Raw genomic sequence first — 14,329 nt, 5'->3', positions numbered from 1 at the left:
ATTCAATTATTAAATTACCACTTAAATGAGTCTGGATTAGATTTGTTAATTTGACATATGGGTTTCTTTGCAATATTCTTCTCAATAATTACTGAAGTGTATTATATGAGATTTCAACAAATATAAATAATTTTTACAATGTAGTTTAAGTCCTTAAATTTTCATGTCTTTATTCTGTTTACAGGCTTTTCTCCAAATTTTTAAGATTTCTCTGTTTATCATTCATTTCATATTAGGCAACAGAACAAAATGTTGAGCAAGGCAATGTAATATTCTTGTTTTCATGGAACTTAAGATCTAGGTAAGGGCAGACAATTAGCCTAAAAATTTCACAAATGAAAATTTGTGCCTTGTGATGAGTGCCACAAAGAAGTACGTGGTAAAATGAGAACCCCTTGACTTAATCAGAGGAGTCAGGGAAGTCTTCCATGAAGTGGTGTATGAGCTGAGGTCTGAAGAAAGAGTAGATGCTAATTCATAAGAGGACAGGGTGTCATATTGTCTGCATGTTGGAAACCATATGTGTAACAGTCTTAGGCAAGAGAAATTGCTGAGACACACACTGTGGAAAGGATAAGCAGCTACTACTTTTATGTATATGGCTCTGGAGCCAATGAGAATAACATTTCAACCACAAATCCAACTTAAAAAGGCAAATTTTGGCTATAATTTCAGATTATAATTTGGTGCTATGCTAGAGTTGAAGGCTATAGCTGGTATCGTTCCACAAAGTCAGAATTACAGAGTATGGGCATTCCTTCAAGTCCGTAGACTGCTTGGCTCATTTCTTTGAATTTGTCTGTGTGTAGCAAAGAGAATCTATGAAATATATGGTGGGGGATTGCTTGTTTCTTGCTAAAGCAATGTTGCACAACAAACTACATTCAACATTCCGTGACTTAGAACAGAATACACAGTAAGCATAGCTCACAAATATGCAGGTAAGCTAGGTGCTTCTGGCCTCAACTGGGCTTACTCTTGGGTCCCTGACCAGCACTCTATCTGCTGGAAGGCTCCTATGCTTTCTGCTGGACCTTTGTACATTTCTGTTGGCTGTTATAAAGCAGTCTCAGTTGGGATAACTGGGGTGATTCAGCTCTGTACCTGTTAGTTGGCTTATTTTATAGCAGGTTTGGCAGAAGAGCAAGAGAGAAAGTGAGGAGGCACAACTACTACTTTCCCAGTGGCCAAAGCAAGTTACATGACCAGGATCAGAGTCAGTGCAAAAGGGTATTACCAAAAGTCATGGTGACAAGGGGGTAAAAAACTGAATGAATACATATTTATTTGTTTTTTTGGAAGCACATTTCTAAGTCATAGTTTGCTTTTAGATTGCCCATTTTCTAGTGACTTTTTCTTTTGTATTATTTGTCTTTTAATATTGATTTACAGAAGATTTAAAAAGTGTAATCTGTATATGTGTCCTCTACCAGGTATTTGTATTATGAATATCTTTTCCCATGTATGGTTGTATTTTCATTATCTTATTGGAGTCTTGATGAATAGAGCTCTTAATTTTAATGAAATCCAATTTCTCAGACTTTTATGTGTGGTACTTACTGTGTCCTACTTAAAATATCATTGCTTACCCCAATATCTTGAGGATACTCAATATTCTTCTTCTAAAAGTTTAATATTTTACCCATCCACAATTAGATTTAGAGTCTATCTGGAATGTACTGGATTTCTAATATATATAACAGGTCTTCTGCCAATAAAGATAAATTCATTCATTCTTTTTGAAAAAAAAAAAGATTTTATTTATTTATTAATTTGAGAGAGAGAGAGAGAGCTTGAGAGAGAGATCACAAGCAGCAGGGTGTGTAGAGGGAGAAGCAGACTCCTCACTGAGCAGGGAGCCTTCTATGAGACTCGATCCTGGGACCCTGGGATCAAGACCTGATGCTTAACTGACTGAGTCACTCAAGCACCCTCATTAACTCCTTTTAATACTAATAATTTTTTCATTCTTTATTATGCTGAAGAGGGCCTCTGGTAAAACATTAAGTAAAAGTAAGACTAACAGTGATCCTTTTTTTCATTCCCAGTCTCAAGGAGAAAGTTTTCAATTTCACACTTATTTCTAATTTGCTTTAAAAACCATATAATCATGAATAGTTATAGAATTTTTGCAAATGTATTTTTTGTAACCAATGAGTTTAACATATGATTTTCTATTTTATTTTAATAATATGATGGTGTGAGTTACAATTTTCTTAATGTTTAACTTTTGAATTTTAAACAATATTTTCTTTTCTGAAATAAGACTGGCCCTCTCTATACTATCCTTTTAAAAATACATCACTGGATTTATATTTGGGTTTCCAGAGAAACAGAAAATATCTATATCTGTAGTGATATAAAAGAAGAAGAAGGAGGGAGAAAGGGAGAAAAACAAGAGAGCACTGCAACTACCGATTATGATTCATATTTTGCGATTGTTTTCCTTAAAAACCAACTTGCCTATGACATGTCCAATAAATCTCTTAAAGCTTACCTACAAAGTTTTCCCAAACATCAGTTTCTGAACTTCAGTGATACTGATCTATTCTTTATGCCGAGGAAAGTAGTTTATGAACACAAAATTTCATAGCGAGTTTCAAAATATTTTCATCCTTTTCTAGTCCATGACATCTCTACAGCTGACTATGGTAACTAGATAAATGGATACTGTTTATCTGACTATTCATGTTTCATCTTGGTACTCACTGTAGGAACAATGACATTCTATAGCAATCACAGAACACATGTTCCTCTGTCCTGATATTCTGAGGTGGCCCCACATTCCCTAATGAAACCATTCAATTATTTCCCAAGATATCCTCCTTTTCATTAAGACAGATATTCTCTACCTCTCTCTTTTTTATTATCTTTATTGTATTTCCAAACCTTATTCCAGCCTACTGCTTATTAAAATGAAACAAACAAAACCTACTTCTTATCCCATAAGCAACAGATCTGTTTCTTTAAAATCTTGCACAGAGACTCCCTAAGGTGGCAGAAGAATAGGGGATCCTAGTTTTGTCTAGTCCCAGGAATCCTGCTAGATAGTTATCAAATCATTCTGAAAGCCTGGAAAATCAACCAGAGATCTGAGAAAAGAATTGCTACAATTCTACAAATAGAAAATCAACTACTTTCTGCAAGATAGAAGGTACAGAGACATGAATCTGAGGGAATACATTGGAAGATAAGCTGTGTGTGTTGGGGGTGGCAGCCCTCTGTAAGCCAGCTGCTGGTAAGTATTATAAGCAGCAGAGCACAAAAATCAAAGTTTACCTGAAATGTGCTCAGGATGCAAAGCGGGGTGGAACCTCAGGTGGGACTGTGTGGTCCCAGGGACTTTGGTGTCACAAAAAGAACAGGAGTGACTAAGTGTAACAGAGTTTCTGGGCTCCGGAACAGGAAAGCTGGCTGTAATCAGCAAGACCAGGAATGGGCTTTCTGGTCAGGGCTGCCATAAACCCTGAACTGTGGCAGGTTCAGCAGAGGCAGAACCCCGACAAGATGCCCCTCCCTACCACTGATGGGTGCGTGCAGCAATAGTCCATAAAGTTTGGAGACTTGAAATGGGGTTGCATGCCTGAGATAAAAATGCTCGGTCACAGGCTGGGTGAAGAGTTTGGATGGAAACCAGGGAGACAAGAGTGACTGTTTTCCTATGGGGGCTCACTGAAGATTGGGGGGCATGAAATTTCAGCTCCCAGGCTAGAAATTGGGGTGTTGCCATTTTCAGCACCCCTGTACCCCTGCCAATTCCAGAGCCCCTTTCACTGAGCGTGACCCCCTGGCAAGGGTGGTACAAATCCTCCCAGTCAAAGACACCTGGAAATCAGCACAGTAGGATCCTCCCTCAGAAGACCAGCAGGAACTTCCAACTAATACCAAGTTTACCAATCATATAGAACTGTAAAACTCCAGCTCTTGGAGAAAAAAGTATATAGCATTTGTGATTTTTTTCTTATTATTCTTTAGACCTTTAGTTTTATATTTTATTATCTTTTTCATATATTTTCTTATTTTATCAAATTTTAAAGTCTTTTTTAATTTTCAGTTTTTCACTTAGCGCATATATATATATATATATATATATCTCTTCCCCCCTTTTTTTGGCTTCCTTTCATTATATTCAACCACGTGTGTGTGTGTGTGTGTGTGTGTGTGTGTGTGTCTATGGTTTTCTTTCTTACCTATTTTGGGATCTAGTTCCTTCTAACAGATCAAAATACACCCAAGATCTAGTTTACTGTTCTGTTCTCTTCACAACTTCTTGTCTGATTTTATTCCCATTTTTTTTTCCTTTTCTTATCTGTCTGGTTTCTGTTCTGATTAGTGTAGTGTACATTTTTCTAGTATAGTTGTTATTCTTTAGTCCTTCAGTTTGTTTTTTTTTTAAAGATTTTATTTATTTATTTGTCAGAGAGAGAGAGAGAGAGCGAGCACAGGCAGACAGAGTGGCAGAGGGAGAAGCAGGCTCCCTGCAGGGCAAGGAGCCCAATGTGGGACTTGATCCCAGGACGCTGGGATCATGACCTGAGCCGAAGGCAGCTGCTTAACCAACTGAGCCACCCAGGTGTCCCAGTCCTTCAGTTTTATATTTTACTATCCTTTTCAGCTATCTTCTTATCAATGATTTTTTAAAGTCTTTTTTAATTTGCATTTTTATACTTGCAGTTAATATATATACATTTCATCTAGCTTCTTTTCCTTGTATTCAACTACATTTTTGTATATAAAAGCTTTTCTTTCCTACCTATTTTGGGATCTAATTTTCTCTAACAAACAGACAAAAATATACTCAGGATCCAGTTTATTGTTCTGTTCTGTTCAACTTCTTTGATTTTATTCTCATTTTTTTCTTTTCCTTTTGTTTTGTTTTATGTTCTCTTCTAGTTTGTGTAGTGTATATTTTTCTGGTTTTGTTGTTGCTCTATTTGTATTTTCCCTCTCTTTCTTCTATTATTTTCTGGACATAATGACAAGATGGAAGAACTCACCCCCAAAAAGAGAACAATAGGCAGAACTCACAGCCAGAGATCTAATAAATGTGGATAAAAGTAGGGTGTTGGAACTAGAATTCAAAACAAGAATTATTAAAAAACTGGACTTGAAAAAAGCATAGAAGACACTAGAGAATCTCTTACTGGAGAAATAAAAGAACTAAAATCTAATCAGGTCTAAGTCAAAAAGGCTATTTTTGAGATGCAACAAAAAATAGAGACTTTAACTGCTAAGATAAATGAGGCAGAAGACAGAGCTAGTGATATAGAAGATAAAATGATGAAAATAAGGAAGCTGAGAAAAAGAGAGATAAACAACTCCTGGATCACAAAGGGATTCAAGAGATCAGTGATACTATAAAGTGAAAGGAGTTCCAGAGGAAAAGGAGAGAGAGAAAGAGAGAGAGCAGCAGATGGATTACTTGAACAAATTATAGCTGAGAATTTCCCTACTCTGGGGAAGAAAACAGGTATTCAGTTCCAGGAGGCACAGAGAACACTCCCTAAAATGAATAAAAATAGATCAACACCCTGGTTTATAATACTGATCTTGCAAATTTCAGAGATAAAGAGAAAATCATGAAAGGAGCTTGAAACAAGAGGTCCTTACTCTACAAAGGTAGAAACCTTAGACTGGCAAAAAAAACCGATCCATAGAGACCTGACAGGCCAAAAAGGACTGACACGATATATTCAGGGTAATAAATGAGAAAAACATGAAGCCAACAATACCTTATTCAGCAAGGCTGTCATTCAGCATGGAAGGACAGATAAAGAGTTTCCAGGACAAACAGAAACTAAAAGAATTTGTGATCACTAAACCAGCACTGCAAGAAATATTAAAGGGGCTCCTTTAAGCAAAGAGAGCCAAAATGTAATAAAGACCAGAGACAATATAAGGAAACTGTGACTTTATAGGTAATACAATGGCACTAAATTCGTATCTTTCAATACTTACTCTGAATGTAAATGAACTAAATACTCCAATCAAAAGACACAGGGTATCAGATTGGATAAAAAAGCAAGACCCATCCATATGCTGTCTACAGGAGACTCATTTTAGATCAAAAGACATGTCCAGATTGAAAGTGAGGGAACAGAAAACCATTTATCATACTAATGGACATCAAAATAAAGCTAGTGTAGCAGTCTTTATATCAGAAAAATTAGATTTTAAACCAAAGACTGTAATTAGAAATGAAGAAGGACAATATATCATAAGGTCTATCCAACAAGAAGATCGAACGATTGTAAATATTTATGCCTCTAACTTGGGAGCAGCCACTTATATAAATTCAATTAATAATAAAAGTAAAGAAACATATTGATAATAAATGATAGTAGCAGACTTTAACACTCTACTCACAACAATGGACAGATCATCTAAGCAGAAGATCAAGAAGGAAACATGGGCTTTGAATGACACACTGGACAAGGTGGACTTCACAGATAATATTCAGAGCATTTTATCCGAGGGCACAAGAATACACATTTTTCTCGAGTGTGCGTGGAACATTCTCCAGAATAGAGCAAGTACTGAGTCACAAATCAGGTCTCAACTGGCACCAAAAGATTGGGTTTATTGACTGAATATTCTCAGACCACAATGCTTTAAAATTTGAACTCAATCACAAGAGAAAATTTGGAAGGAATACAAATATATGGAGGTTAAAGAGCATCCTACTAATAAATGAATGGGTCAACCAGGAAGTTAAAGAAGAATTTTAAAAATTCAGGGAAGCAAATGAGAATGAAAACACAACAGTTTAGAACCTCTGAGATGCAGCAAAGGCAGACCTAAGTGGGAAGGAAATAGCAATATGAGACTTTCTCAAGAAATAAGAAAAGTTTCAAATACACAACCTAACCTAACACCTAAAGGAGCTGGATAAAGAAGAGCAAATAAAGCCTAAAGCCAGCAGGAGAGAAGAAAAAATAAAGATTAGAGCAGATATCAATGGACTAGAAACAAAAAGAACAGTAGAACAGATCAATGAAACTAGAAATTGGTCCTTTGAAGGAATTAGTAAGATCAATAAACCCAAGCCAGACTTATTAAAAAGAAAAGAGAAAGGACCCAAATAAATAAAATCATAAGTGAAAGAGGAAAGATCACAACCAACCCTGAAGAAATACAAACAGTTATAAGAACATATGAGCAACTATACGCCAACAAATTAGGCAATCTGGAAGAAATGGATCCATTCCTAGAAACATAAACTACCAAAATTGAAACAGGAAGAAATAGAAAACCTGAACAGGTCTATAGCCAGCAAAGAAACTGAACCGGCAATCAAGAATGTCTCAACAAACAAGAGTCCAGGATCAGATGGCTTCCCAGGGGAATTCTACCAAACATTTAAAGAAGAATTAATACCTATTCTCCTAAAGCTGTTTCAAAAAATAGAAATGGAAGAACTTCCAAAATCATTGTATGAGGCCAGCATTACCTTGACCCCCAAACCAAACAAAGACCCCACCAAAAAGAAGAATTACAGATGAATATCCCTAATGAACAAGGATGCAGAAAAATAATAGATGCAGAAAAAGCATGTGACAAAATACAGCATCCTTTTTTGATTTTTTAAGAGATTTTTTATTTTTATTTATTTGATAGAGAGACACAGCGAGAGAGGGAACACAAGCAGGGGGAGTGGGAGAGGGAGAAACAGGCTTACCACCAAGCAGGGAGCCCAATGCAGGGCTCCATCTCAGGACCTGGGGATCATGACCTGAGCCAAAGGCAGATACTTAACGACTGAGCCACCCAGGCGCCCCACATCCTTTCTTGATTAAAACAGTTTAGGGATAGAGGGAACTTACCTCAATATCATAAAAGCCATCTATGAAAAGCTCACAGTGAATATCATTCTCAACAGGGAAACACTGAAAGCTTTTCCTCAAAGGTCAGGAACACAACATGCATGTCTACTCTCACCACTGTTGTTCAGTACAGTACTAGAAGTCCTAGCCTTAGCAATCAGACAACAAAAAGAAATAAAAGGCATCCAAATTGGCAAAGAAGAAGTCAAACTCTGACTCATTGCAGATGACATAATATTCTATGAGGAAAACCCAAAAGACTCCATCCGAAAGTTGCTAGATCTCATACAGGAATTGAGCAAAGTGGCAGGGTATAAAATCAATACACAGAAATCAGTGGTATTTCTATACACTAACATGAGACAGAAGAAGAAGAAATTAAGGAGTCAATCCCATTTACAATTGCACCAAAAACCATTAGATACTTAGGAATAAACTTAACCAAAGAGGTAAAAGATCTGTATTCCGATAACTATAGAACACTTATAATAGAAATTGAGGAAGGCACAAAGAAATGGGAAAACGTTCCATGCTCATGGATTGGAAGAATAAATATTGTGAAAATGTCTATGCTACCCATAGCAATCTGCACATTCAGTGCAATCCCTATCAAAATACCATCAACATTTTTCATGGAGCTGGAACAAATAATTTTAAAATTTGTATGGAACAAGAAAAGATCCCAAATAGCACAACGAGTGTTGACAAAGAAAACCAAAGCTGGTGGCATCACAATTTTGGCCTTCAAGCTGTATTACAAAGCTGTAATCATCAAGACAGCATGGTACTGGCACAAAAACAGACACCTAGATCAATGGAACAGAAAAAGAACCCAGAAATGGACCCTCAACTCTATGGTTAACTAATCTTCAATGAAGCAGGAAAGAATGTCCAGTGGAAAAAAGACAGTCTCTTCAACAAATGGTGTTGGAAAAATTGGATAGCCAAATGCAGAAGAAGAAAATTGGGCCATTTCCTTATACCGTACATAAAAATAGACTCAAAATAGATGAAAGATCTAAATGTGAGATAGTAATACATCAAAATTGTAGATGAGAACAGAGGGAGCAAAATTCTAGACGAGAACAGAGAGCTACAACAACTTCTTTCTAGACACGTCTCCAAAGGCAAGGGAAACAAAGGCAAAAAGAAATTGTCCGGACTTCATCAAGATAAAAAGCTTTTGCTTTTTATCACAGCAAAGGAAATCGCGAACAAAACCAAAAAAACCCAAAAGACAACCTATAGAATGGGAGAAGATATTTGCAAATGTCTTATCAGATAAAAGGTTACTACCCAAGATCTATAAAGAATTTATCAAACTCAACACCCAAAGAACAAATAATCCAATCAAGAAATGGACAGAAGACATGAACAGACATTTCCCCAAAGGAGACATACAAATGGCCAAGAGACACATGAAAAAATGCTCAACATCACTCAGCATCAGGGAAATACAAATCAATACCACAATGTGATACCACCTCAAGCCAGTCAGAAGGGCTAAAATTAATAAGACAGGAAATGACGGATGTTGGTGAGGATGTGAAGAAAAGGGAACCCTCCTACACTGTTTGTGAGAATGCAAGCTCATGCAGTCACTCTGGAAAACAGTATGGAAGTTTTCAAAAGTTAAAAATAGAGCTACCCTATGACCTAGCAATTGTACTACGAGGAATTTACCCCAAAGATGCAAATGTAGTAATCTGAATGTGCACCTGCACCCCAATGTTTATAGCAGCAATGTCCACAATGGCCAAATTATGGAAAGAGCCCAGATGTTCATTAACAGATGAATAAAGAAGATTATATATATTCCATTGAAAAAAATACATATATACTACATACATACTACTCAGCCATCAGAAAAGATGAATATTTACCATTTATATCAATGTGCACGGAACTGGAGGGTATTATGTTGAGCAAAATAAGTCAGTCAGAGAAAGGCAATTATCATATGATTTCACTCATATGTAGAATTTCAGAAACAAAACAGAGGATCATAGGGGAAGGGAGAAAAAAATAAAATAAAATGAAATCACAGAGGGACACAAACCATAAGACTCAACTCTAGGAAACTGAAGGTTGCTGGAGGGGAGGTGGGTAGGGGTAATTGGGTTATGGGCATTAAGGAAGGTACGTGATGTAACGAGCACTGGATATTGTACACAACTAATGAATCACTCTACCTCTGAAACTAATAACACACTATATGTTAATTAATTGAATTTAAATAAATTAAAATTAAAAAATAATCTTGCACAAAATTCACTCCACGTTTCCCAATTTTTCTCTGGCTCATTATTGAAGAAAAAAAGGTATTTTTCTTATTGTATCACATTTTGTAAAACAATAATTAAAATTTCAAATAGAAGTTTTAGGCCTGGGGCGCCTGGGTGGCTCAGTGGGTTAAAGCCTCTGCCTTCGGCTCAGGTCATGATCTCAGGGTCCTGGGATCGAGCCCCGCATCGGGCTCTGTGCTCAGCAGGGAGCCTGCTTCCCTTCCTCTCTCTCTCTGCCTGCCTCTCTGCCTACTTGTGATCTCTGCCAAATAAATAAAAAATCTTTAAAAAAAAAAAAAAAAAAAAGAAGTTTTAGGCCTGATGCTTACAATATAATAAATGGAAACATTGATTAATCTAAGCCCATTTCATACCAAATCTGCACACTTCACTTAAAAATATATACTGATAACAACTATATTTTAAGCACTTGAGAGAATAAAACAGAAATCAAACATGGCCACTGCACAAGCTTATTATGTAGAAGATGATACAGGTATACATAACTAATAAAAAAACATGCTAACAGTTGTAAAATATTAAAAATATAAAGAGATGTAATGAAATTAAAAATGAATAATAAATGATAATTTTGTTAGTCAAAATTTTTGCATCAATTATATAGAACTGCTGCTAAAACTGTTAGCCATTCTGTATTAGCCAAATAGATGACCTCAGACTTCATTTTTTTCTTTTTGGCTCTCTTGTGAGCACTATACAGTCATAATCCCTTTTTCAGCTTTTAGGAGGAAATTAACACATCCATTAACTTTTTAATCCATGAGCTTGTTTTCCCAATTTCTAAAAATATCAGGCATTTAGTCCATGTTTTTATAGAAATCAGAAATTATCTCTGAGCAGCTGCATTTTTTCCTTTGCATCTTTCAAATTTGCTTTAGGTACTTTAACAGATGCTTTTATTTCTCAGTTATCTCAGTGACAAAAAGGAGAATAAACGGAAATTTTGTAGTAGCTACTTCTCTGGACTATACCTATTATAAGAACATATAAAAATATATAAAAAGAACTATTTAAAACCACCTTTATTTCAGAATTGTTTATATATTCCTTATTAATATATATTAACTTTTTTTAGCTTTAAGAGGATGAATAAAATATTATTTCTACAGAAAATGAAAATCTGTCAGAAAAGATAGGGTTGCAGTTAATTCGTTCCTTTTGATGTGGGTGAAAAACAACAACAACAACAACAACAGATGAATCTACATAGGCAAGAGAGGACTGAGAGGGAAATAGTATTATCTACCATATGCCAGGCATTATCACAGACACGTGTTTCATTTAATTTACTTTGTGATCCTTTCAAACAGGTATTACAATGCCTAATTTTAACCCATACTTCCAATTTAACCCAAAAGGCAGCTTTTTATGAGTATGAGAACCTGATGCAGTTTTATTTTCTGACCTTGGGAGCTTCCCTTTCTCCCTCATTGCAAAGGTCTTCATTTTCCAAGTTTTTGAAGATGGATTGTTCTTATATTGTTTCTTAGGAGTTCCTACTCTTGTAGATGACTAACATTTAGACTGAATTCTTTTCCTGTTACTCTAATAGCTGCCTTCGGTCTGCACCATGTTGTAATATCAATGCCTGCCCTGACGCCAATATGGACACCAGCATCAAACCCAACAAAAGTACACACACCAATACCAACACTGGCACTGATGCTGACATCAATACTAACAGTAGTATCAACACCAGCACCAACGCTGAAATCAACACTAATAAAAGACCCACACCAACATGATCATTACTATCAATATAAACATGGATACTAATGCCAACACCAATAGCAATACCATTATAGTATCAACACCTAAATTTCATGTCAAAGAAATGCTTGTGCATTCTATCCACATTAAATTCTTGCAACAAATATATATCAAATTATTATTAGTATCTTTGTCTCAAGATGAGGAAACAGAGGCTCAGAGAGGCCAAGTAACTCATGCATCATCTTAAAATGAGCAAAGTGGTCAGAGTCAGAACTGGTTCTAAAAAGTCTGATTGCAACAAGTGTAATACACCGTAGTCCTTTTCATATTAGTTTTGAATCTTTCAAGAATAGTTTATTCTCCATTCCTTGCCCCACCCTGCCCCATGTAGGCTTCTTAAAATTATACAGATATAACTCAGCTTTTGCTTTTCAGAAACTCTGCATTGAGCTTTCAAAAAGAAATGAACTTAGTCATCTAATTTAATTTGAATTTTCCAACCAAATTGCAGAAATATGCTTCACTGATTCCTCTTTTAACAACTGTGTAACTACTCATCTAGTCCCTCATTAAGGCTTCAGGGGGTCTTAGTTCTTCAGCCATAGTTGGCAAATTTATTAAAATATTTTTGAAGAAACACTTTTTATACTTAGATTCTTAGCACAGAGAGTTAGGGTCATAAGTGCCTTTTTGTTAATCTGCCAAGAGATCCAACTATTTGTCTGGGAATCCTCCCATTTTTCATGATCCCCGATAACCAGAGTGATGCAAACATCACCCCGTTTCACTGTTAAGCAAACTTCTGTTCACATTGCTCAGCATCATCAGTGGAGTTGATTTTGTCTCCCGATTAATCTCTCTAACACTGCTTTATAATCTTTTTAAGTGTTCAAAATCTCCACTTTGAAAGAAATATTCAGGTGTTCTTGTAGCTCCTCATTATTTTTAATAAGTTCTCTGAAGCTAATAGACCACGTTAATGGCTTAGAGTCTCATTTCCTTCATTTATCTTACATTAAACTTTTATGACAACAAAGGAAGAAAAAAATCTAGGATTTCCAGGTACACAGGCAAATACAGATAGATAAGATCAAATCAAGGTGGGAACTTCATGCTTTGCTTATCTCAAAGCAATATCAAATAGTCATTTACTCCACTGTGGTCAGCTCCTGTTATAGTCTCTGCTTCCATTGTCCAACTCATTATATTTTCCTACATCTACTTCCAAGTGATGATAGAAAGTAGTCCATATTTTCAGTTATTTGCTGATTAACTAAAATATTCTCCATAGGTTTGCTCTTTCTGATTGGTGTCCTATTTTTCTTTTTGCTTTTATAGTCTTAACTCCTTAAAGTCATTGTTTATCCTAGCTCAACTTCTGTGCTTTTTTTGTTGTTCTTGTTGCTGTTTTGTTTTGTTTTGTTTTTATGACTCCCAGTCGCAGCTCAAACTTCCCACCCAAGATAGGGTTCCACATTCTGAATATCCTACTTTATTCTTTTTTTTTTCTCCCCCATAGTTCTTCTCATTTGTAATTTGGTAGATAATATATTCATTTCATATTTATTAGTTAACATCTGTGTCTTCTCATTAGATGCAAGTTTGTAGGGATGTAGATGTAAGTATGTAGGGATATCCTCCACCCACCCTCCATCCCACCCAGATATTTTAATTCTAAGTATCTAGAATAGTGATTGGCACTAATTAATACTCAATTAATACCTCATTAGTGAATGAATGTCCCAGTAACTCACCTGTTCATTTCTATTCATACTTTAAAACTTAAAAAAATTATATTCATAAATATGTTACTAATCTATTTTTCTCTTCTCAAATCCTTTAAAGGTATTTAAAGATCAATAAAATGTTAAATTCTATGGTGCAGTTACTTATAAATGAAGATGAAAGAGTTTCCTTAGAGTGTGATACTTAATAAAGATTTCCCACAGTGGTAGAAACTGATTGGCAAGATTAAGAGTAAGATTTGATGAATGTGTGCCAGAGGGGGAAAGCATTTCAGATATCTGAAATAGCTTGAGTAAATGTGGAGAAGTGGAAATGAGTGTGGCATTCTGAAGTTAGCAGAGAGACAGGATTGGAGGGCAAATATTAGGCAAAGTAGATATAATGTTAGCTAGCTGGGGAAAAGCAGAATATGGAGAGCATTGTAGTCTGAACAAAACACTTTGATTTTAAAACAAAAAATAAATGAACAAATAAGCTCTTGATCAGGGAAATATAATGATAAAATGCACGCTTTAGACAGAGTAAGCATTAACATCACTTGCAATGTGTAACTTGAGATGTGCGGGGTACTAACAGAAAGTGCAATTAATAAATAATTTTAGTAACTACTTTATGTCAGGCTCTGTCCTGAGTGCTTTAAATATTTTATTTAATGTAACAAAAAGGTAATAATGCAAATGCAATAGAATGATATTTTGTGCAAAATACATTAGCCTCCCACTCTTACAAGTAAAATTAGGA

The sequence above is a fragment of the Martes martes genome, assembly GCF_963455335.1.
Source record: "Martes martes genome assembly, chromosome: 5".
Taxonomy (NCBI): Eukaryota; Metazoa; Chordata; class Mammalia; order Carnivora; family Mustelidae; genus Martes; species Martes martes.
The sequence above is the reverse complement of the archived record's forward strand: the minus strand, read 5'-3'. Positions refer to the sequence as shown.